Below are 27560 nucleotides of genomic sequence, written 5' to 3'. Positions count from 1 at the left end.
AGGTACACGCCTTCAAAAGTTTTGATGGAGTTCACATCCAAAATGCCATCAACGTGCATACTTGTTACTAATTTAGAATGATACTAACTAACATACATGATGGAATGATATACCATATATCCCTCCACTATAGAACCCTTAATATGTGCTCTTTGTCTAACCAATGCCTTCAATTATTTCAATTACTTCTCCACCATCCACTTTCGCCTTGTGTGTACTGGTCCACACAATTAAATCTACTTAACTCATTCTACGAGGTAGTGCTTTTGTGCATTAAAGAATGACAGAGGTAGATACTTTTTCATTTCACACATTAGCCAATTAATTTATCTCTTACAATACTTATATATTCTTTACAAATTTATTTCAATGGCAATCATCTACAGAAGATGTTGGAAAATAACATTTCAATAAAACATAATATATTAAATTACAATTAAAACACTTGTTATTAAGTTGATGAACAAATTGAAACAAAACTTTTGCATATAAATCATTAATCGTCTCATGAATTTCCCAAGGTCATATTAATTTGTATGATTTTGTTTTTGAATTCATTTGGGAGAGATAGAGGTAGAACATACTAGAGAAATAAAAATAAATTATTATTTCTTTAATCCAAAGAAGAATAAAAAAATATGAAGATGTATACCAATATAGAAATATATATAAATTTTTTTTATCTTAATGAAGGTATGCAAATCATGTGTTTTTATCGCACCAAATTCACATTTCTTTGTCAACATATTTTTTTGTGTTCGAAGAAAAATCTACGGGAAATTTGATTCTTCAAATGACCTCTTTTACATCATTGATTTGATTCTCTCTCATTAATAATGGAAGGATATTTCAGTATCCAAGGCTATTTCATCATATCACACTTTGCATTCTATGATTCGTTTCTTGAACCTGACCACAAATTTTGATGATTCTTTCTTTATCTACCCTACCATTTATGATTCACCATGAAATTTTTGTCACATTCTTATTGATATGTATCGTATCAAATAAATGAACTATTCTTAGGTCCTAATAGTAAGGCAACCTCATTAACTGAGTGGATAACTTTGAATTCCTAATGGAAGAACATTATTAATACCTTCACAACCCTCTCGTGAAGCATAAAAGAAATCACAACAATACTTATCAAATATTTCAAAATATAATATATAAAAGGAAAAACTAAAAAATTTACATATATGTTACATAAACAAATTGAATACCTTGACAATCTGTATTATATTCCAACTTCTATAGTTGAGGTTTAATTCCTCGCGGTTTGAATCTCGACTCTTCTTTCCCATTGAAAATATATTTTTCAATTGTGCGATATTTTTGGTACTTAGAGGTGAAGTTATTATATTCATCAAAAACATCCTTTCCTAAACATTTTTAATCATGGTATTTCATCTTAGGACCACAAACTAGACATACAAATTTATCCTTTGTTTGAAGGAATGCAAGAGATGTATTAATGTCAATTATATGAAGGGATTATTTTTAAAACATGCATGATATATTAAAATAATTATATACTATTAAAGTGAAATATTTGAACATTATATACCACAAAAATGTGTTAGTCCTAGGGCATCATGAATTGCCCATAAAAGTATTCCATGGAATTGTAATTGCCTCTGCCTTATTGATTTATAGATGTTATACATAGTGATGTCGACCCATAACTTTATTAACTCATCGATAAGAGGCCCATTACATATATTCATATATTTAACTTGGTACTTACCTAGGAATTGTTTGAAATTACACATAATTACTACCATGATATGCATATATATTTAAGTAAATAAACAAATATAAGATATTATGCACCAAGTAAGAAAAAAGAAAATGTTACATTTGAAAACTTAATGTAAAAATACATTAAACAAACATTACCAACATTATGCTCTCCCTCTTTATTGACATCCAAGAAGCAAGATTATTTTTATTAAAAAATTTGGCCACACAAAGTAAATAGACATGAGCTCTCCAAATAGATTAACAACATCAACTTCCAATGAATGTATAACATTACAGGCTCATCTTTAAAATGTGGCCATTTTTCCTCAATTTACCTAAATGCATCATCTAAAGCCATTCGAAGAACACTATATCCACTTGTATTTTGTGAATGGTAGCGCATAAATTGTGTTATTATTTCACACTATAAAAATCATTGAAAACGTGGAATTATGGGAATATGATGAAGAACCTTTTCAGGCACATTTTTTGTTACTTGATCACTTCGATATCTACCAGTCGGACATTGTGGGAAATTTGTTTTGATAAATGTTTTCCATAATATATAATATGGTAATTATGGCATGTATCTATAGCTTTATCTCCATTCCAATTTCTTTCATAATGACATATAAATCTCAATATGTGTCAGATAAAATATTTGACGATGGTAACAAAATTTCACCTAACATTCGACAACATAAAAAATCATTAGCTAGTATAATGAATATTAATAGTAAATACTTCATTATTATTTTACACATTAACTAACACAAAATGTTAGAAAAATATATATTACAGAGCAATGGAACACATAAAATATTATGGAAACACAAACATCGAAAACATATAAAACAAGAGAGACACAAATATATGTGGTTCACCCAATTTGGGCTACGTTCATGGAGAAGTAACCAGTCCTTCCTTTTATATTATCTAGCTAAATGAAGGGATACATCCCACATGAAAACCATTGTAATTTCTTCACCGTTATCACATAGTTGCTCTCTCTTTCTCACTCAGAATACACTCACACTCAACCCCAATATAATTCCCTCATATAAACCTAGGATTTCCTTCTAGGGAAAAAACCCTAAATTAACATAACTTCTACCGACAGATCATCTTCTTAATGAATGACACAGATTGACTATCAAATTACAATATTTTGTAAGGAAAGTTTTCATCTATTTTTCGCTTCGGGGTTGCTACCCCCGAACCCCTACCAGACCCCCCTAACGATGATCATATTGGCGACATTGTCACCATGTTAGGAGCTGAGATCCATATATGGCTAAAAAAAAACCTTTGAGTCAAGAAGATAAGCAGACTCCACACCCAACATTCTCCCACTTAGAGACTGATTATAACAACTCCACAACTTCTTCATTTGTTGGAAATACTTTCACTTTGGACCTAGTTGTTTCTCATCTTAATTAACATACTTGAATTCCATTGGAACTTAGGAGGACCTCTGTTTCTCCTTGGTTATAAGTTTTGTTAACATATCTACATGATTATGGCTAGTGTGTATCTTTTCTTGCTTCAACTTTCCATATTCCAAAACTTACCATATGAAATGGTACTTGAGATGTATATGTTTAGTCTTGGAATGAAATTATGATTTATTTGAAAGATGAATGGAAATTTGGCTATCATTGCATATCCTTCCCATCTCATGCTTCTTATCCAATTCATCCATAAATATTTGTAACCAAATCATTTCTTTACTAGCCTCTGTAGCAACAACATACTCTGCTTCCATTGTTGAAAGTGCAACAACACTTTCTACTTTTGGAACCCAACTCACAGTCGTTCCAACTACAATAAATACATATCCTGTGGTGCTCCTCATGTTACCTCTATCATATGCCATATTTGTATCAACATATCCATGTAGAACAATGTTTGAACCACCAAAGCATAATGATTTATTTGTGGTGCCTCTCAAATACTTGAGAATCCATTTGATTTCCATCTAATGTTATTTTCTTGTATTTTTCATGTACATACTTATGTCTCCCACTCCATGTGAAATATCAAGCCTTGTGAAGACCATTGCATACGCTAATCTTCCAACTATTGATGCATATGGAACTGTAGACATATAATCCATCTCTTCCTAGGTCTTGGGATGTATCTCCTTAGTTTGAAATGACTAGCCAAAGGTGTACTAACTAGTTTTTCATTCTACATAATAAATATTTCCAACACTTTTTGTATGTAGTCACTCAAATAAAAATTTGTGATCTTTTCTATCTTTAGTTATTCTCATACCAAGGAATTCTTTTGTAGCACCCAAATCCTTCATTGCAAATGAATTTGCCAATTTTACCTTGAGCACAATTATTTCATGCATGTTAGAGCCCATGACAAGCATGTCATCTACATACAATAACAATATAATATAGCCTCCATCATTTTTATTTTCAAGACAAATACAATGGATTGAGTGACATCTAGTATAACCTTGTTCATACATAAACCTATCAAATTTTAGATATCATAGACTTGGAGCCTGTTTTAAGCCATACAAGCTCTTCTTCATTTTGCTCACTAATTTCCACTTCCCTTTGACCTCATACCCTTGTGGTTATTGTATATATATTTCTTCCTCCAAATCCCCATGGATAAAGTTTGTCTTTACATCTAGCTACTCAAGATGCAAATCTTATGTTCCAACTAGACTTAAAATAGTTCTGATTCAAGTCATTTTAACAATAGGAGAAAATATTTGATAAAAGTCTATACCTTTATTTTGTGAAAACCCCTTCAAATAATGTATATCCTTGTGCCTCTTTCGACCTCCATCTTCTTCCTTCATCCTGTAAAACCATTTATTTTGCAATATTGTTTTACATGTACGCAACCTAACTAGGTCCCAAGTTTGTTTATGTACCAAGGATTCCATCTCTTCTTTCATGGCTAGCTCCCACTTCTTCTTGGTTTCTACCTACATTGCTTCTTCAAAACATTCCGATTCACCATAATCATTCAACAATACATGATATAATGAAGGAGAGTATCGTTCATGACGTCTACCTCACTGGTAGATCTTCTAACACCACTTTTAGGTGTTTGAGGTGCTTGTTGTTGTTGTTGTTGTTTTGATGATCATTATGATTTTCGGGTACCTTTGAATTAACTTTTCCTGTGATCTCATCAAGCACTACGTATTCTTTGTTTTCTTTTTCCTGTTTCTTTTCTTTCATCTCATCCTTATACAAGACCTTTTCATTGAATATGACATATCTGCTCCTAATGATTTTGTGATTTTCATAATCATATAAGTGATAACCATAATCACTAACACCATATCCAATAAAGGTACATTTATTTGATTTTTGCTCAAGCTTTGTTCCATTTTCCTTATTGATGTGGACAAAGGCTTCACAACCAAAAGGCTTTAAAAATGAGTAGTTTACCCTTTTACCTGTCCATTCTTCCTCTGGAATACCACCATCCAAGGAACTTGAATGTCGTATGTTTATATATTAATATCTAAAACATTTGCCCAAAATTGTAAAGGAAATCTTGCATGCAATCTCATGCATCTTACACACTCCATGATTGTCATGTTCATCCTTTTTGACACACCATTTTCCTATGGTGTTCATAGAACTTTCTTCTCTCTATGAATTCCATGCTCTAAAAAATACTTGTCAAACTTTTTTTTGTAGTATTCACCTCCATTGTTTGGTATGAAACACTTCAACTTCTTTCCCATCTCATTATCAACTAAAGATTTCCATTTCATGAAAGTATTAAATACATCATATTTATTCTGAATAAAATAAATCTATGTTTTTCTAGTTGCATCGTCAATAAAAGTGACATAATAGTGTGAACCACCAAAAGATGATACCTAATCAGGTCCCCATACATATGTATTCCCAAGCTCTAATTTTTCACTCCTTTTTCTTCCCAAATCTGAGAAATCTGACTCTCCTTTGTTTTCCATAAACAAAATTTTCACAAAAATCCAAATCAACATGCTTCAAACCTGGTAACAAATTTCTTGAGTGAAGAATCTGCATCCCCTTCTCACTCATGTTCCCAGGCCTCTGATGCCACAATGTTGTAACTTTTCCTGTGGATTTTAAAGAATTAACAAAATTAAAAATACCATTTCATAACTGCAATGTACCATCCTTTTCTCCTTTTCCTATTACCAAGGCTCCTTTAGTGAATTTCTAAGTTTTATCTATAAAAGTAGTCACACAACCTTCACCACCTAACTTCCTTGTTGAAATTAGATTTTTCTTTAGATATGGGACATGCCTCACCTCCTTCAATATCCATTAGTTTCCATTCTATTTTTTAATAAAAACTTTACCCATTCAAATGATTTTACATGGTTTATCATCACCCAGACAAACCTATCCAAAATCTCCATGAACATAGTCATGAAAATGTTTCCTATCAGGTGTGGCATGGAATGAGGCCCCTGAATCTACCACCCAAGAACCAATAATATTACCTAATGAAACAACGAAAGCATCTTTCAACACATGATCTGTCACATTCACTTCATGATTGTTCTCTTGTTGTGTGTCTCCTTATTTTCCCTTCCATGACTTATAGTCTTTCTTCAGGTGTCATTTCTTCCTACATTTCCAATACACTGTCCCCAATATAGACAAGGATCTTCCTTTTTTTGACTTACTAAAATTTCCTGGGCTCTTTCCTCTTTTCATTTTTATTCCCCTAGTCTCTCCAGTTGAATGATTACCTGATGTCTCACAAGAATTTTTTTCATTGCATTTCCTTGCTAAAGATAACACCAACAAAATCATCAAACTTTAAAGTAATAAATCTAGAGAAAAAGTTAGTAATGGACACAACTAAACCATTTCAAACTTCTAGGAGTAAGAAAAAAAATAATAGAGCCCTAATTTCATCTTCAAGCTTTACCCTTGCAAAACTTTATTGACTCGTAACCGTATTAAATTCATTTAAAGGATCAGAAACATATCCACCTTCTACTATAATTCATATTAAATAGATGCTTCATAACAAATACCTTATTTGAGGCTAAGGGTTTTTAATATAGTTTGGCCAATGCCATCATGAAACCCTCTATTGTTTATTCCATTGAAATGTTGAATGCCACTAATGCTTCCAAACATAGCTGTATTGTTCCAAGTTCCCTTCTATCGAGAATCTCCCATTTTTCGTGTAACACCCTCTTCCCAGATTTACCAAAGACACCAAGTCCACTCGGGTAAACATGCGATGGGAGGATACTATGATATTATTCAATCTCCTAAGTCTCCCTAAGGAAGTGGATTTGACACCACAGAAATACAAAAAACTTCTGCACCTGCTACAAGACACCTAGGATCCATCCAAACCTTCCACGTGGCTAGCCCCTAAAGAAAAGTAACCTTTTGGTGAATCAATCCTTCATTCTCTCCCTTAATATGGGAAAGATTATGTTTGGGACCCTCTATTCACTCCTAGAGCATGGGAATCCATGTGACTGGGGACCATTCCAGGTAGTTTTGAGCCTACGACCCAGATTTCTGTGCCACTTTGTCAGACCCAGGGCTCTGGTCACTACCCAGAACTCCATGGAACTTCCACAACTGAAAGATAATAGTAGAATGATGACATATACGTAATCACTTGAAAAATAACTTTACTAGATCTTTACTAGCCATGACATGCATTTTGTCAAACATGTCACAAATGTGTAATCTATGGGTTTAAACAATAGATCTTAGCATAGGGGTCTCACACTTATTTGAGATTCGCTATGAAGAATTGTTTGCTTATCACATTAGTTTCATTAAAGAAATAATGAACTTTGCTAATGGGAAGACACTTAAAGGTAAAAACAAATCATGATAGCCTTATATAATTATTGGAACAAAGATTATCTTCAGAAAAGAAACAAAGATGGGTCACAAAAATGTTGGGCTATGACTTTGAAATCATCTATAAAAAAAGGAAGCAAATTTTTTTTGCATATGCACTCTCAAGAAACGATGAGGATCTCGAAGCATTGTTTTATGCCATTTCTATTATCCAACCATATTGGATAACCGAAGCAAGGGATGAATGGAAGAATGATAAATAATTGTGGAAACACATTTAAACATTGCAACAAGATCCCAATACATCTGATATATTCAACTAGAAAAATTCCTCATTATGGTACAAATATCACTTATATGTTTGTAAGAATTCCCAACTCAAAAAAATATTGTTTTGGAATTGCACACCTCTCCCTTAGGAGAGCACTCGGGATTTTTAAAAACTTACCATAGGGTTAAGAAGGAATTTTTTTGGGATGGCCTTAAATCTAATATTCAAAATTTTGTGGTGGAATGTTTGGTTTTCAAACAAAATAATGTTGATGCAATTAAGACCCAGGTCTGTTACAACCTTTATCCATTCCAAGTCAATGTTGGGAGGAGGTTTCAATGTATTTTATTATAGGCTTACCTAATTCCAAAGGAAAGAGTGTAATCATGGTCGTAGTTGATAGACTTACCAAGTGTACAAAATTTTTGCATTATCTCGTCCATTCAAAGCTTGTATAGTTTCTAATGCATTTATCGAAACAATCAAAAGCTACATGGAAGCCCAAAGATTATTGTTACTTAGAGAGATCCCATTTTCACTAAAAAAAATTGGACGAGATTATTTTCTTGCCTAGGTGCTCAATTAGCTCATAGCTCATATTATCATCCCCAAGCTGATGGGAAAACTAAGATTGTGAAAAAATGTTTGGAAATATATATTCATTGCTTTGTGTCTGATAAGAAAACACAATGGGTCAAGTTGTTGCCTCTAGCTAAATGGTGGTATAACACTACCTTCCATACTACAACAAAAATTACCCCATTTATAGAATGTTATGGATATCATCCGCTATCCATCACATCATCTTTAAAGTAAAATTCTAAGGTTCAATAAGTGGAAGATCACATTGAGCATCAACAACAAGTTCTCCAACTATTAAAGGATATCCTCACTTTGGCATAGAATCGAATGAAATAATAGGAAAATCAACATTGTGGCAAAACAAGTTTTGGTGTAGACGACTGGGTATTTTATGTCTAAAACCATACAAAAAAATGACCCTTAAGAAAGCTAAGAAGGATAATAAATTATCACCAAAGTACTATGGTCCTTACAAGGTGTTGTAAAATATTGGTACTATGGCATAGAAATTGGAGCTTCCTGCATCTTCTCAAGTGCACCCAATTTTCCATGTTTCATGTTCAAAGAAGGTTATAGGTAATATTTTCCTATTGTAGAGTTTTGTGAACCCAACGTTTCGGATTACCAAGTGAGTCCATCATCAGGGGACGCGACAATAGATAATCTTCAATCTTAATGATGTATCCAAGAGCTGGGTTTAGGGTATATATATCTAGGTTATTAAAGAATGATGTGAGAAATTAGGTCGGCCAATGTATTTATTTAATTTTTAATTTTTTTTTTTTTTTTTTTATTTATTTATTTTTATTTTTTTAAATCAAAAATTATTTTTTTTTACTTTATTAATGAGTTTAAATTAATTAATTATTTATTTGTTATATTTAAATTTGTTTATTCTGATTATTAAATTATTATTAATAAATATTTTTTTATTTTTATTTTTTAATAATTTTTTTATTCTATTTTAATTTTCTTTAACTTTTAATTTTTAATTTAATTATATATTTAAAATTTTTTAAGAAATATGTATCTATATATGTTTATTATTATTATTATTATTATTATAATAATATATATATATATATATATATATATATATATATATATATATATATATATATATATAATTTTATTTAATTTAATTAATTAATTAATTATTTATTCATTTATTAATTTGTTGATTAAATAATATAAATGATTATTATAATTATTATTTGTTATAATTATTAATTCTAATATAATAATTATTTATTTGTTTATATATATAACATAAATACTATAATAATTAATTATTAATTAAATAATAAAATAATTATTTATTTGTTAATTATTTGTAATAATTATTGATTATAATATGATAAGTATTTATTTGTTTATGTATAAATAATATGATAATTAATTATTAATCAAATAATATAATAATTAAAGAATTTAGACTTCTGTGATCCATAACATTGTCTAGATAATCTTCCGAAGATTATCTAGACAATATAATAATTATTTATTTGTTTATGTATATAACATAAATAATATAATAATTAATTATTAACTAAATAATATAATAATTATTTATTTGTTAAATATTTGTAATAGATAATAATTGTTCTGATTATTAGATTATTATTAATTTTTCATTTATTTTAATTTCTTTATTGTATTTTAATTTTTTTTTTATTAACTTTTAATTTTTATTTTTTTTAATTTAATTATATATCTTAGTAAAAAAGGTTTGATATATATATATATATATAAATTAATTAATCATTAATTAAATTATATATATATATATATAAAATCTTTTTTACTAAGATATATAATTAAATTAAAAAAAAAAATTAAAGTTAATAAACAAAAGAAATTCAAATAGAATAAAGAAATTAAAATAAATAAAAAATTAATAATAATCTAATAATCAGAACAATTATTATCTATTACAAATATTTAACAAATAATTAATTATTATATTATTTAGTTAATAATTAATTATTATATTATTTATGTTATATACATAAACAAATAAATAATTATTATATTATAATTAATAATTATAACAAATAATAATTATAACTAGCATTTGCACCAGATGTTGCAAAGGAAACGCCGTAAGGCATAAAGTGCGGAAGAATAACAACATCAACATGTGAATGAACGTTGTTGAAAGCGAAAGTATGTATCATAACTTCAAACTACATGCAATGATATCTTTCTGAGTATTCAGAGCAAAAAATGTGAAACAAAAATGGTTGTCTATCTTTATTCAATATATATTGATGTAGTGTAATGAAGTATGTGGCATCACAAAGCAAATTGCACACATACTATCTGGATTTACCTTCTTTCAATTATTAGTTTCTGACTTGAGGTAAGATATTATGCCTGAAAGTCACTGTTGCACAAGTCACTTTTCATATTTTTAAAAAAATCTTCTGATTGTGATTATGTTCTTTTAGGTTTTAGTCTCTAAAGCTCTTCCATTGGATCCTTTATTCAACCTTCAAGTTGGCTCTCTGATCTGCAGTACATATTTTTTATTTATTTCATGAGTGCACTGTAAATCCGTGGTTAACATTGTGTTTCAAACGAATGGGCAAAAATAAGATGTAAGATGGTGGAATTTACAATAATCTTGTATGCATAAACAATTTGACAGAAAACAGGCTTCATACAGATCCATCCTACAACAGCTCTGATAATATTTTGGACATTTTGTTGACTGCTGGATTTTAACCCAGAATATTACTGGAGTTTGACTGTTTTGACCGATTCAGCCTCTAATAAATTCTCCCATCACTGAAGAAAATGTGAATCATACAATCCGGATCGCATAGAGAAGAAACCGTGATCTTGTTTGGCAGCTAGTCTTTCAACTTGAGTTGCAAAATGTGTGTTTGCATGAGTAAGCTTGGGCATATGAACTCCAAATGGATCATTCTTGCTCTGTAAATACCAATAAATCTTGGATGAGTATCAAAGGTCAACAGATTAACACTCCAAACCTTAAAACCCTCAAAGGCTACCTGAAATATGAGTTGTGAGAATTAAAGTAAAACAAATGGAACTTTAACATGTCAATCACACTATAACAAGGGTCTTTTACTTGCAAATCTATTCCAAACACCAAAATTTCAGCCTTTTATTTGCAAATCGCTTCCAAATAACAAAATTTCAACTTTTTACTTGCAAATTGATTCTAAACACTAAACCTCCATAAGCCGGAATTGGTGATTTGAAATGAAAAATGCGCACAAAGAAATGATGGATGACTAATCTTAAGACAAGTTCCTACATTGAAATCACAGAATGGGAAATCGTGGGAAGTAGTGGCGGTTATCTCTGCATTAGGTAGTTGATTTATAAGAACATCATCCCCATTAAAGGCAGAAATTACCGATGTCATAGGCACAACAGCAAGTGCTACCAACAGGGCATGCATAACAGTGATCGAACTTTGCTGGAGGTGTGACTGGAGACGGAGGGGAAAAGTATTCAGACAGAGATCACACTGACTTTTAACCGGAGAAAAACCCTCTCAGGAATTGAAAAAATCCAATGTATATTCATAAAAGACATGCATTTGCGCGCTTGTCACTCGTGGCTTCCAGTTTAAGTTGCTACAATGATATATTGTTAATTCTCTGTTCGGCTTGGTCTCCATTATTCACGCACTATTTTTGCGTTTTCAAACTTCAGGGAGATGACAAGTGTAAAAGAAGTCTTAACTGTCAAACAAGCTAAATGTAATGTTTGTTCCCTTTAGTCATACCTCAAAGAATATATTATATTCAACGAGAAAGAGTCTACATATCTTCTGTGAATCTATTCACATTATTCATGCGCTATTTTTGCCTTTCAAACTTCAGAGAGGTGGCGATAAGCGTAGAAGTAGTTTCAAAGTTGAGACATTTTAACATTAACTTCAATAAGAATCAGGTACACAAATTTTACCAATTGAGGTCATGCATCTGACACATAAGAACAATCGTGACTCCCATAAACGAATGGGCAAAAATAAGATGTAAGATGGTGGCATTTACAATAATCTTGTATGCATAAACAATTTGACAGAAAACCGACTTCATACAGATCCATCCTACAACAGCTCTGATAATATTTTGGACATTTTGTTGACTGCTGGATTTGAAGCCAGATTATTACTGGAGTTTGACTGTTTTGAGCGATTCGGCCTCTAATAAATTTTCCCATCACTGAAGAAAATGTGAATCACGCAATCCGGATCGCATAGAGAAGAAACCGTGATGTCCTTGATGTCCTGGATTTCAACCAGGTGGTTATATTTGTGAAGAGTGTGAAAAGGGCTTCTGAGCTATCCAAGCTGCTGGTGGGGTGCAACTTTCCTTGTACCTGCATTCATTCTGGAATGCAGCAGGATGAAAGACTGATGAGATACAAAAGTTTCAAGGAGGGGAATAAGAGGCTTCTGGTTGCAACTGATCTGGTAGGCAGGGGATTTGACATTGAAAGAGTTAATATTGTTATCCACTATGACATGCCTGAGTCTGCAGATACTTATTTGCACAGGGTTGGAAGGGCTGGACGGTTTGGCACAAAGGGTCTTGCAATTACCTTTGTTTCTTCTGCTTCTTCATCAGAGGAGGATGTGCTGAAGCAGGTTCAAGAACGTTTTGCAGTTGATATCAAGGCACTCCCAGCACATATAGAAGCATCAACATACATGCCATCATAGCCATTGAAATCTGCTCTGGTGTCTGCAATAATTATCCTTCTCATTCATCTCAGTTTTGGCATGGTCTGGTTTTGTTTTCTGTTCATATGCCTTACCTTCATATGCCGGTTCTTCTACCAAATTTATTGCACTTCTAAATTTAGAAGAACCTTTCCTCCTCTAACTTCAATTAACAATTTTCTCTTCTACTTCTACTTGGGATATTTCTGCTTATTTTCAGGCCTTTACAAAGGCAAAGTCCTTAAATTAATGCCACCATTTCTGTTGCATTGTGGGTTGTAAAGTGCAGAAAATCATGGACTATTTTGTTCAAAGTTTCTTTTAACACATTCTAATCTCATGTTGTGTAGTTTAGAGTTTAGAATCAAGCCTCGTCACAAAGTTTTGAAATCTATTAGTGCAATGCAACCCTCGAAGCGTCTACCATGGAGAAAGTTGAAAGCACTTGGCACTAATAGTTACAATCTTTGGTAGGGAACCAAAGACTGCTAAGTCAGCTTTCATACAACTTATAGGTGGTTCTCTCAAATGTATTTTAAATATCACCCTATGAATTTGTCACCAATTGAAATGTAATAGTGACTACATGACATTTAATTAGTGTGGTTGATGCAGGGTTGGTGGAAAACATAACCAACATAGCCAGAAAAGGCAGTTCTCTCAAATGTACTTTAAATATCACCCTATGAAGTTGTCACCAATTTGAATGAGATGGGTATGTCTGTTGAACCTTAATTTATATAATTTCTGAGAGTGCTTTGAGACACACATGGCTGGTTTTCTGCATCATTATTTCATCTTTTACAGCAATAAAACCTCTTCTGCTATTTCATCATAAAGCTGCGCTTGTGCTTCATATTTTTAGTGAAAATGGCAAAACAAGGAGTAGACAATGTGGAAGAGTTGAAGGAAGAGATTTATAATGAAGAGCTCCTGGACCATGAAGAAGAGGAATTGGACGCATAAGCATTGGAGGAACATTTTGCCACTGATGAAGCCTCCAAGAAAGGTTATGTGGGATTTCCTACTGAAGCCAGAGCTCCTTCGAGCAATTGCGGACTCTGGATTTGAACATCCCTCATAAGTTCTGCACGAGTGCATTCCTCAGGCGATTCTGGGTATGGATGTACTCTGCCAGGCCAAATCTGGAATGGGGGAAAACAACAGTTTTCGTGCTTTCAACTCTGCAGCAGATCGAACCCACAGAAGGCCAAGTCTCTGCCCTAGTTTTGTGCCATAATAGAGAATTGGCATACCAGATATGCCATGAATTTGAGAGGTTTATGACTCATCTGAAAGAATTGAAGGTTGTTGTATTCTATGGAGGCCTGCCTATCAAAACTCACAAGGCAATATTAAAAAATGAATCTCCCCAAATAGTTGTTGGGACCCCTGCAAGGATTCTAGCATTGGCAAAAGACAAGGATCTCAGTCTGAGAAATATCAGGCATTTTATTCTAGATGAATGTGACAAAATGCTGGAATCTTTGGACATGAGGAGAGATGCACATGCCATTTTCAAGATGACCCCTCATGACAAGTAGGTCATGATGTTTTCAGCCACACTAAGCAAGGAAATCAGGCCTGTCTGTAAAAAATTCATGCAGGATCCTATGGAGATATATATTGATGATGAGGCCAAGCTCACACTTCATGGTCTAGTTCAGCACTATATAAAACTGGCTGATGTAGAAAAGAACAGGAAGCTGACTGATTTGTTGGATGTCCTGGATTTCAACCAGGTGGTTATATTTGTGAAGAGTGTGAAAAGGGCTTCTGAGCTATCTAAGCTGCTGGTGGGGTGCAGCTTTCCTTGTACTTGCATTCATTCTAGAATGCAGCAGGATGAAAGACTGATGAGATATAAAAGTTTCAAGGAGGGGAATAAGAGGCTTCTGGTTGCAACTAATCTGGTAGGCAGGGGAATTGACATTGAAAGAGTTAATATTGTTATCAACTATGACATGCTTGAGTCTGCAGATACTTATTTGCACAGGGTTGGAAGGGCTGGACGGTTTGGCACAAAGTTCTTGCAATTACCTTTGTTTCTTCTGCTTCTTCATTAGAGGAGGATGTGCTGAAGCAGGTTCAAGAACATTTTGCAGTTGATATCAAGGCACTCCCAGCACATATAGAAGCATCAACATACATGCCATCATGGCCATTGAAATCTGCTCTGGTGTCTGCAATAATTATCCTTCTCATTCATCTCAGTTTTGGCATGGTCTGGTTTTGTTTTTTGTTCATAAAAACACAGCAGATTCATAAAATTGAAAGGAACAATGGCCATCAATGCATTTGTAGACAGACCATCACAATTTCAGTCTTATCCACGACTAAGACATATTTGGTTTTTCTATGAGAGCCATGCGTGTTTTCTTCTATTTTATTAATCTGAAACCAATGAACATAAAAGCAGGTAAATCGGACTTTAAAAGCACATCAATATAAAAACAAGTAGGATGCCAAAGCAGATCCTATACCTAGGCTATCAAACCCAAAAAAACAAAATAAGTATGTAGAAGAAAGAGGCACAAAAATGTGGCATCAAAACAAATGTATTCTAGACACAGATGAACAGAACTTACCGCAACCAATAACAGCCACAAGCTGAAGGGTAGGTGTTGGAGCATACAAGAAGGGGGAAATAAAATGGAAGACAGTTTGTAAACGAATAGTTGAATGGTGGATAAAGATCAAATCCATCAGACATGCCAGCACGTATTCACGCATGGAACAATCCTCATGATAGAGTGCCGTCTCAAATATAGGTAGAAGCCTGAAAAAAATGAGTCTGGAATTGAAGCAGCAGGAGCATGCCAATTTAAGTGCCAACAACCTGGTCTCTGAATATTTAGATTGCAATCCATTTCCAAGATAAATTGCTAGTCTAGACTTCATCAAAGCTTCCTCCTCCTCCTTTGCCTCTTTCTCCAGAACATACTAAAAATCACCAAAAATGAAATAACCATTAACTTCTGAACATAAACGTTAAACGCTAAACCCTAAACCCCCATTTTTAATAATAAATCCTAAACGTTAACACTCGGCTACCTTCGAATTATAAAATCTAAAACCTGCACTCTAGAACAGAGCCGTTTGTTGTTGGCGTTCTCAAGTCTAAACCCTAGACTCCTAAGTCAGATATGCAATTTAAAATACATCATTTATACTCTAAACACGATGTTAATGGATCCTTAAAACCGAAATCATGAACCCCAACCTATCGTTGCAGTTTAAATTCTAAGATATGAATCACGAACCTGGTTGATCTCTACTGAACTTTAAAATTCAATCCTGAACCTTAAATGAGGTAAATTAAATACCTCTAAAAGACGATCTTGATCAAAAATAGAGCTGCAAATCTTCTCCTCCACAACATAAAGCATCTTCTCATTCGAGGATTTGCCAAACCCTAATTCGAACATTGCTTCCCTGAGGGCATGAAAACTGAAATCTACAATGCATTTGGCGTAATCCACCAAACTCTGGGCCTCGACAACGGAATTGGCGTTAAGGGCTCGGTGGAGCAGCTGAGAGCAAAGTTGTTTGCAGGTAATGAATGGCAAAACAAAACCCTCAGATTTGAGGGAATCCAAAATTCCTAATATTGCTAGTAATTTAAATTTCAGACCCCCAGCGATAAATTGACGATAACAATAAATGTAACAATGATTAAGTCTATAATCACTTTCATGGATAGTTTCAACATTTCAGGCATGTTGCATGAACCTTATTAAACCAGTTCTCAATGAATAATCCCTTATGCCATGAATTTGAGAGGTTTACGACTCATCTGAAAGAATTGAAGGTTGTTGTATTCTATGGAGGCCTGCCTATCAAAACTCACAAGGCAATATTAAAAAATGAATCCCCCCAAATAGTTGTTGGGACCCCTGCAAGGATTCTGGCATTGGCAAAAGACAAAGATCTCAGTCTGAGAAATATCAGGCATTTTATTCTGGATGAATGTGACAAAATGCTGGAATCTTTGGACATGAGGAGAGATGTACAGGCCATTTTCAAGATGACCCCTCATGACAAGCAGGTCATGATGTTTTCAGCCACACTAAGCAAGGAAATCAGGCCTGTCTGCAAAAAATTCATGCAGGATCCTATGGAGATATATATTGATGATGAGGCCAAGCTCACACTTCATGGTCTAGTTCAGCACTATATAAAACTGGCTGAGGTAGAAAAGAACAGGAAGCTGACTGATTTGCTGGATGTCCTAGATTTCAACCAGGTGGTTATATTTGTGAAGAGTGTGAAAAGGGCTTCTGAGCTATCTAAGCTGCTGGTGGGGTGCAGCTTTCCTTGTACTTGCATTCATTCTAGAATGCAGCAGGATGAAAGACTGATGAGATATAAAAGTTTCAAGGAGGGGAATAAGAGGCTTCTGGTTGCAACTGATCTGGTAGGCAGGGGAATTGACATTGAAAGAGTTAATATTGTTATCAACTATGACATGCCTGAGTCTGCAGATACTTATTTGCACAGGGTTGGAAGGGCTGGACGGTTTGGCACAAAGGTCTTGCAATTACCTTTGTTTCTTCTGCTTCTTCATCAGAGGAGGATGTGCTGAAGCAGGTTCAAGAACATTTTGCAGTTGATATCAAGGCACTCCCAACACATATAGAAGCATCAACATACATGCCATCATGGCCATTGAAATCTGCTCTGGTGTCTGCAATAATTATCCTTCTCATTCATCTCAGTTTTGGCATGGTCTGGTTTTGTTTTTTGTTCATAAAAACACAGCAGATTCATAAAATTGAAAGGAACAATGGCCATCAACGCATTTGTAGACAGACCATCACAATTTCAGTCTTATCCACGACTAAGACATATTTGGTTTTTCTATGAGAGCCATGTGTGTTTTCTTCTAGTTTATTAATCTGAAACCAATGAACATAAAAGCAGGTAAATCGGACTTTAAAAGCACATCAATATAAAAACAAGTAGGATGCCAAAGCAGATCCTATACCTAGGCTATCAAACCCAAAAAAACAAAATAAGTATGTAGAAGAAAGAAGCACAAAAATGTGGCATCAAAACAAATGTATTCTAGACACAGATGAACAGAACTTACCGCAACCAATAACAGCCGCAAGCTGAAGGGTAGGTGTTGGAGCATACAAGAAGGGGGAAATAAAATGGAAGACAGTTTGTAAACGAATAGTTGAATCGTGGATAAAGATCAAATCCATCAGACATGCCAACACGTATTCACGCATGGAACAATCCTCATGATAGAGTGCCGTCTCAAATATAGGTAGAAGCCTGAAAAAAATGAGTCTGGAATTGAAGCAGCAGGAGCATGCCAATTTAAGGGCCAACAACCTGGTCTCTGAATCTTTAGATTGCAATCCATTTCCAAGATAAATTGCTAGTCTAGACTTCATCAAAGCTTCCTCCTCCTCCTTTGCCTCTTTCTCCAGCACATACTAAAAATCACCAAAAATGAAATAACCATTAACTTCTGAACATAAACGTTAAACGCTAAACCCTAAACCCCCATTTTTAATAATAAATCCTAAACGTTAACACTCGGCTACCTTCGAATTATAAAATCTAAAACCTGCACTCTAGAACAGAGCCATTTGCTGTTGGCGTTCTCAAGTCTAAACCCTAGACTCCTAAGTCAGATATGCAATTTAAAATACATCATTTATACTCTAAACACGATGTTAATGGATCCTTAAAACCGAAATCATGAACCCCAACCTATCGTTGCAGTTTAAATTCTAAGATATGAATCACGAACCTGGTCGATCTCTACTAAACTTTAAAATTCAATCCTGAACCTTAAATGAGGTAAATTAAATACCTCTAAAAGACGATCTTGATCGAAAATGGAGCTGCAAATCTTCTCCTCCACAACATAAAGCATCTTCTCATTCGAGGATTTGACAAACCCGAATTCGAACATTGCTTCCCTGAGGGCATGAAAACTGAAATCTACAATGCATTTGGCGTAATCCACCAAACTCTGGGCCTCGACAACGGAATTGGCGTTAAGGGCTCGGCGGAGCAGCTGAGAGCAAAGTTGTTTGCAGGTACTGAATGGCAAAACAAAACCCTCGGATTTGAGGGAATCCAAAATTCCTAATATTGCTAATAATTTAAATTTCAGACCCCCAGCGATAAATTGACGATAACAATAAATGTAACAATGATTAAGTCTATAATCACTTTCATGGATAGTTTCAACATTTCAGGCATGTTGCATGAACCTTATTAAACCAGTTCTCAATGAATAATCCCTTATAGTTGTGAGGAAAGGAAATCATTACAACTCATATCAGTTGCAAGAAAGTGTTTTTTGTCAATTGGTAATAAGCACCAGTATACCTCATGAAAATTAAAGTATTCTTAAAAGCTAAATCAAATGAAGTCATTCTAGAATTACACTAGACATTATGTCTTCCATTTGCATTTACCTCACTTAAGGTAATGCATAATTGCTTTGAATGAGAGAACAAAGCACTGAAAAGCAGAAACTATCCTGGACCTACATTTCCAAACTACTTAGCATACAGTTTCAAAGATGAAAAATTTATAGTAACCTTCTGCCTCCAATTTAATTGCATTCTTAGCCAAGAAACACTTTAGACTTGTTTTTCTATATTCGTGTGTGTTTTTTTTTCGTTCTTTCTGGAAATGATCTGCCTTTTCCAAGCATTAAGTTTCGTAGACTTGTATCAAAGCCTGCAATATCTCTGTCCTATTGCTAAATATAAAAACAAAAAACCAAAAAAACTATTTATAAAGGTTCCAGAACAAAGGTCAATACCAAAGAACTCCACATGAAGAAAGGAATAAACTCAAACATGTATCATCCTTCTATTTAAAACCAGAAACAATCAGAGCAGTTCACTTCCAGCTACATTAATTGATAGAAAGCAGGGAAAGAGTCTGAGACCTTAAACCCCGATCTTCGAGTTGCTATAGAAACAGCTTGGATGCTACATAAGATCTTCCAATCTGCATCGCGATTCACTAAGGATAAATGAAACATGTAGATAACTCTTTGTTATCCCTGCTGAAGAACATAGAGCTAGACAAGCATTCCAAAACATACAAGAGGTTTGAGACAGTGGATGTTATTAATTTCCTTTAATCTTCTTTACATTCATCTTTATTTGAGATACAATACTTTGCAGGGGGTTCACCAGTTTCCTTGGTATAATACAGGCCCACATAATCTCATAGCTTTCCTACTATTTCCAACAGAATACCGTGGGGGCACATAATTTTATGAACCTATTGGAAATGCTTACCTAAAATTAATTTCCTGCTCACTGAAAATCAGTGCCTATATTTAAAGTCACAGCTACCAATATTGTATGATGCATGTCGCCAAACACGATTCTATACTCCTGTACAATAGGATTTTGCATGGCAAACTTTAATCTGAGCAATATGCCTAAATGGTTAGGAAGCCCTGAAGTTGAAATTATATAGTAGCTATGTGCATTGCTACTTCATCATTGGGCACATCAGAAAGTATTTTTTTCCCAACTAGAACAATTATAGGAGAATTTCAACTCCATTTACGTGTTTCTTTTGTGGCAACAATTAGTCTTTTCTTCCATTATTAAAAATCATGCATATCACTATACAAAAGCGAAATAGCCAGTGTAACAATTTGTATGAGTTATAAAAGAGAAAAAATACAAATATGAAAAAAAATCTCCAAGAAAAATGAAGATTAGAAATTAAAGACAACCGTTTTTCCAACGATGAAGGCAGCTGTACAACCCATTGTAGATCCAATGGAATCAGCGATGAAACCAATTGGCAGCCCAAATAGGTATCCACCCCCAATCTGAAATTCAAAGATAAACATAGCACAAAACAATAATAACATACAGTTAGATCTATGACTTACTACATATAATATATAAAGTATAGAAAATTGAAAGTCTAATAAGAAATTCCACAAGATGCTCTTCTAACATCAATCATTGTCATTAATGATTACACTTTAACAATTTTAATAATTTGAAGCTTCCTACAAGATACATTATAGAAAGAGGTTGGACAAAGAGGATGACGTATAAAGTGCAAACAACAAAAGTGAATTTGAATGAGATGGGTATGTCTGTTGAACCTTAATTTATATAATTTCTGAGAGTGCTTTGAGACACACATGGCTGGTTTTCTGCATCATTATTTCATCTTTTACAGCAATAAAACCTCTTCTGCTATTTCATCATAAAGTTGCGCTTGTGCTTCATATTTTTAGTGAAAATGGCAAAACAAGGAGTAGACAATGTGGAAGAGTTGAAGGAAGAGATTTATAATGAAGAGCTCCTGGACCATGAAGAAGAGGAATTGGACGCACAAGCATTGGAGGAACATTTTGCCACTGATGAAGCCTCCAAGAAAGGTTATGTGGGATTTCCTACTGAAGCCAGAGCTCCTTCGAGCAATTGTGGACTCTGGATTTGAACATCCCTCAGAAGTTCAGCTCCTGGATGATCTGCCTTTTCCAAGCATTAAGTTTCGCACACTTGTATCAAAGCCTGCAATATCTCTGTCCTATTGCTAAATATAAAAACAAAAAACCAAAAAAGCTATTTATAAAGGTTCCTGAACAAAGGTCAATACCAAAGAACTCCACATGAAGAAAGGAATAAACTCAAACATGTATCATCCTTCTATTTAAAACCAGAAACAATCAGAGCAGTTCACTTCCAGCTACATTAATTGATAGAAAGTAGGGAAAGAGTCTGAGACCTTAAACCCCGATCTTCGAGTTGCTATAGAAACAGCTTGGAATTGTGGATAATCATTCAACTTGGATGCTACATAAGATCTTCCAATCCGCATCGAGATTCACTAAGGATAAATGAAACATGTAGATAACTCTTTATTATCCCTGCTGAAGAACATAGAGCTAGACAAGCATTCCAAAACATACAAGAGGTTTGAGACAGTGGATGTTATTAATTTCCTTTAATCTTCTTTACATTCATCTTTATTTGAGATACAATACTTTGCAGTGGGTTCACCAGTTTCCTTGGTATAATACAGGCCCACATAATCTCATAGCTTTCCTACTATTTCCAACAGAATACCGTGGGGGCACATAATTTTATGAACCTATTGGAAATGCTTACCTAAAATTAATTTCCTGCTCACTGAAAATCAGTGCCTATATTTAAAATCACAGCTACCAATATTGTATGATGCATGTCGCCAAACACGATTCTATACTCCTGTACAACAGGATTTTGCATGGCAAACTTTAATCTGAGCAATATGCCTAAATGGTTAGGAAGCCCTGAAAAGAAATTGGAACCCAAATGACTGCTTAAATGTATGCCGCATACAAGCATCCGTTCTCTGGTAAATCTATAACATTTCGAGTCATATTTTTCAAAGAAACTCAGCGGGTTCATCAGTTACTTACTTATAAATGCCGGGTTTGACAAGAATTAAGATCGAGTTCGTGTTGTTGGCTGGAACTGCATTGATGGCGTCCTGCACTGTTGTAAAATCGCCATTGCCCTTTTCCTTGGCTACCACTATAACTCTGCCCGCTATATCGTTCAGTTTTCGAGGTGATCTGCTATTCAATTCCCTCATATTCTTCTCTCCACGACTGTCGTGCATAGCATGGCGTTGAGATAACGTACGCATAGAGCAGGAAGGTTGAAGACAAAAGAGATGGAGCGATGCAAGAAACAAACCGATAACGGCCAATCTGTTGGCGTTAGACATCATGGAATTATATAACAACCGCACCAGATCGAGGCGAGATTTGCAAGGAAAATTGATGATATTCCGCAAAACACGTAGTTAGATGGGAACTGAAACATTGCATGAGAGATCCAGTACGGATGAATGGTATATATAAGCAGAAGGCAAAGTATAATCAGGCGAGACACACCGAAGGAATGAATCGCCGCCGGAGAGACCATGACAGCGCAAGCCAGAGGTTGCTTTCTCAGGAGTAGTTTGACACGTGGAGAGTCAGTTATGAGATCAACGGCAGTAAAGTTTTTAATCGTCTAACACTAAATCGAATGGTGAATAACCAAGACAGCGCGGATCACAGGAGAGTCCATTTCAAATGGAAACGCCTTACGGCGTAATAATCATTTATATTATTTAATCAACAAATAAATAATTAATTAATTAATTAATTAAATTAAATATATATATATATATATATATATATATATATATATATATATATATATATAATAACAATCAACATATATAGATACATATTTCTTAAAAAATTTTAAATATATAATTAAATTAAAAATTAAAAGTTAAAGAAAATTAAAATAGAATAAAGAAATTATTAAAAGAAAAAAAATTATTAATAATAATTTAATAATCAGAATGAACAAATTTAAATATAACAAATAAATAATTAATTAATTTAAACTCATTAATAAAGTAAAAGCAATTAATTTTTGATTTAAAAAAAAATAAAAATAAATAAATAAATAAATAAATAATAATAATAATAATAATAATAATAATAATAATAATAATAAATTAAAAATTAAATAAATACATTGGCCGACCTAATTTCTCACATCATTCTTTAATAACCTAGATATATATACCCTAAACCCAGCTCTTGGATACATCATTAAGATTGAAGATTATCTATTGTCGCGTCCCGTGATGATGGACTCACTTGGTAGTCCGAAACGTTGGGTTCACAAAACTCTACAACAGGTTATTCCTCCTCTATCTAAAACCATCCTCACCTGTATGGATTCCCTATTTAACAATATTTTCCTAGTTCAAACAATATTTCAAGAACTTGACCGTGGAAGGAAAAATCATATTGGAACCTAAAGGAGTCATGGAAACAAGCAATTGACATCTACACAATCGATCAATTTCAAAGTATCTCATCAAGTGGAAGAACTTACCCGTTAAATATTCCACATGGGAGGATGAGAATTTCATATAGAAGCATCCAGAACTACACAAACATTGAGGAAAACACTTTTTTGAAGGAGAGGGGAATGTTAGGTATTATAATAGTGTAGCCCTTATTGTTATTGTTAATGTAGCCCCCTTATTGCTATTGTTGTGCGCATGTAGCCCCCATATTGTTATTATTGTGACCCCTTAGACTCCTATATATAGAAAGGAGGGTTTGTCATTTGAATAATCAAAGAATTTTTCATTTATGTAATGTAAAGGAGGCTTCCCCCTCGAAGAGAATAATTTTTAAGTCATTGATCGATGTTTTCTGTGAGATGGTTACATAACATTAAATTTTGATTGAGAATTAACATAAAACCCAAGACCCACAATATATGGGGGTATTTTCAAAACCACACTAGAAAACCATTATTTCTCTTCTCGAGAAGTGTATGTACAAACACAAATAATGTAGTAGAATTAGAAGAATTAAAAACATGGTTGAAATATGCCTTGCAACAAGGATATACGAGTATTTAAATTCAGGTATTGTTGGGAGTTTTAATCGATAATTAACCCTCCTAATATTTAAATGTCAATCCAAGACTCGTGAAAACGAGTTGTACTGTATTTTTGGCTCAGATTAATCGTCAGAGGATATAAGTTTCCTTCTTATCGTTAAGTACAGAATGACTGCTTAAGAACTCATCTCATAAGAAAACTGAAGGCATTCTATTTAACTCAATCCACTTCTATGTTTATTCTAATTGACTGAAATCAAATGACAAATGAAACTAAAAACTTAAATGGAATTCATCTTAACTACAAAACTTTAAGTGAGAATGCAAACTTTTGAAATCAAACACCTATGTAATGAACTAGAGTAAAGATACTAATTTATGCTTCTGAAATCAAATCCTAGCATGTTACTTCAAATTCACACCAATCACATTGCTTCTTCTTTAAAATGAAAACACTTCATGACTGTAATTTAAATGACTAGAAATCTAACACTCCAGGAATAAGATCTCAACCAAAAATAACTAATTTTATCAAATCCTAGATGACTGCTAGAATCTAAACTTACTCTATGACTGCACTCAATAACATAAGAGGAGGTAAAAGGTATCACACTACAACTTAAATCACTCAATTCAACATTCGAAATCAATTTGCAAACTTAATTAAAGAAAATAAGAATCAATCCTTCATCAATCAAACGAGAAACAAGAATAAATTATCCTATGATAATTTAAGCTATTTCAATCGATAGTTTGTAAAGAAATTCTCCTATGGTAACATGCATTCATGAAAATGACTGAAGGAAAATCAAATGACTTGATAATGAAAAATGAGCAATACAATTTCTAAAATTCACTCAATCGCACACTATCAATTAGGCTTCCTATTCTACACAACGAAATCCACATGATATCAACCTTGTTGCAACAAAGAATCACATCGATTTCAACATCCAAGAATGTGTTATACGTTTTCAACAATGGACCATCTCATTACAAGTATTCAACTCTTAACACAGCTGAATGAGTTTCATGTGACTGCAATCAGCTCAGTTAAGACAAAATACCAATCATTGTTTTTGGAAAACAGAGTATGACTTTGTATCAAATGTAGGCATGAAAATCTCTGTGGTTCACACAAAAACTACGCATTTGGATTTCTGAATCAAAGGGGCTGAAAGTACATACAAGGTTAACACACTGATATCATTCCAAGCCAATAACAATCTTCACACAATGTACAAAAATTTAATCAGATAAATAAGAAGCAATTAAAAACTAGCTATAATGAATTAATACACAACTACGCTTCCTAAAAATTAATAGAGATCTATTCCAAGGTGATGGTGGGCTTGGACACAACTAGGGAGGATTAACTATTTACAGAAGAAAAGAGAGCTTAACACATTTAATTCAAGAACTCGTAGCAAACCATCAAGTGAATCGATATGTGCTTAACACATGGCCATAATAATAGTCTTCAATTTATAAACAATATGTCTGGAAATAATATTTTGATGATATAATGACAATATTCTCCTTAGCTAACTAAATCCCTAGCTATTACAATTAGGCCTTTGTAGGCATCGATTTAAGTTTAAAACAATAATAGACCATACATGGCAATTCCAATGACTTGGCTAAATTAATCTCTCAAATCAAATCACGGGAACGACCCTGTTCTACTTAGCATAAGGAATCTTTAACTAATCCCAATATTGGAATAGGCTTGGTTCAATGAGGATGGAGGACAATAACTTATCAAATCGTGACTGTGGCATAAAATCAATGAGTTCTGAATTTGACTATTAAGTACAAATATGCATATTTTATATAAATGGGCCTCAGAGAACTCTAGATATCTTCCAAACCATAAGTAATTTTAGATATCTGTTTGATGGTTAGTAAATTGGCTATACGCAGACCAAAACCCATGTGCCATATTTTCTTCATTCGACTTCACCTACATGAAACTCGAGGCGGAAGTTGTCAGTTTGAAACTTATTGCAAATTTGGGCAAATTTGTGAATTTCCTTCTAGAGACCCACATGAGTGACCTGGGTGCAATCCAAGTTATGGAAAGGTATTACAACATTATTTTTGATAATAACCTCTCTTAGTTTCTCTGGAAGGATGCCACAAGTGTTAAAGCCCCAAATTGGTGATTTTCGTACTCTACCAACTTGTAAAGAAACTCGGCAATGGAACCCTGTGAAAAGATGAGCTTAGCGAAACCATCATTAGTAAATCATGGAATAATAATATTTAATCATAGAAAATCTAAGAAAACTAATGATATTCAACCCCAAGATATAAAATGTGATTTGGCGGCAAGTTGATGGAATTAGGGTATAGAACGTGTTAAAGACCTAGGGTTTTAGGGTATGAATGGTGATATTGCATGATGAAAACATGGGAATTTTCGCGGCCCATCAGGGATATTATAAGATTCTCATAAATATGGTGTGTAGAATAAAATCATGATTTCACATATGAAAAATCTTGAAAAGTTGAAGATGAGAATTAATGCTAGAAGATGTCAAACAATTAATTGCTAATATATCTTCCCTTATCCCATCCAACATAAGATGTAAAATGAATAAGGTGGAAAATATATTAGAAAATTATAGATGTTTATAAGGATGAATCCTATTGGTAGAGCTCTATGATGGTGATCAAACAACTCACATAAAACAAGCATATTTGAAAATTATCCACGAACATAATCTAGCCCTAGATCTGGGTGACAGACAAAGAGACAAAGGGGCTGGTTACCACTACCCAACCTAGCCACTAGATAGGGGGATGTGGAAACATGCCCCCTATAGTTTTTAGGGGACTTATTTGGGAGAAGCAATACCTTGGTTATGATGAAGCATATGAATTTGTTAATGTGAAAGGTGTGGAAGCATAGGGACAGTGACGATATTTATGGATGCATGCTTGCAAAGTGGTGTAAGATGTAAATGGGAGTATTAAGGGAGGTACTAGTTCCTAAATCATGGTGGATTAGA

General features: G+C 33.6%; 3 pseudogenes; all 3 read left to right on the top strand.

The window, feature by feature from the left end:
• LOC149187917 (DEAD-box ATP-dependent RNA helicase 15 pseudogene) overlaps nucleotides 1-13175 on the top strand; it is an 81352-nt pseudogene extending 68177 nt beyond the window's left edge.
• A 656-nt stretch (nucleotides 13176-13831) lies between these two features.
• On the top strand, nucleotides 13832-15482 carry LOC149187916 (DEAD-box ATP-dependent RNA helicase 15 pseudogene; annotated as a pseudogene).
• Nucleotides 15483-16871: 1389 nt separating this feature from the next.
• On the top strand, nucleotides 16872-17986 carry LOC149187915 (DEAD-box ATP-dependent RNA helicase 15 pseudogene; annotated as a pseudogene).
• The last annotated feature ends 9574 nt before the right edge of the window (nucleotides 17987-27560 follow it).

Source organism: Pinus tabuliformis, chromosome 3_1 (assembly GCF_031772625.1).
Source record: "Pinus tabuliformis cultivar Carrire ecotype Pingquan chromosome 3_1, CPIR1, whole genome shotgun sequence".
Lineage (NCBI taxonomy): Eukaryota > Viridiplantae > Streptophyta > Pinopsida > Pinales > Pinaceae > Pinus > Pinus tabuliformis.
Note: the sequence above shows the minus strand (reverse complement) of the source record. Positions and strands in the feature narration are given on the sequence as shown.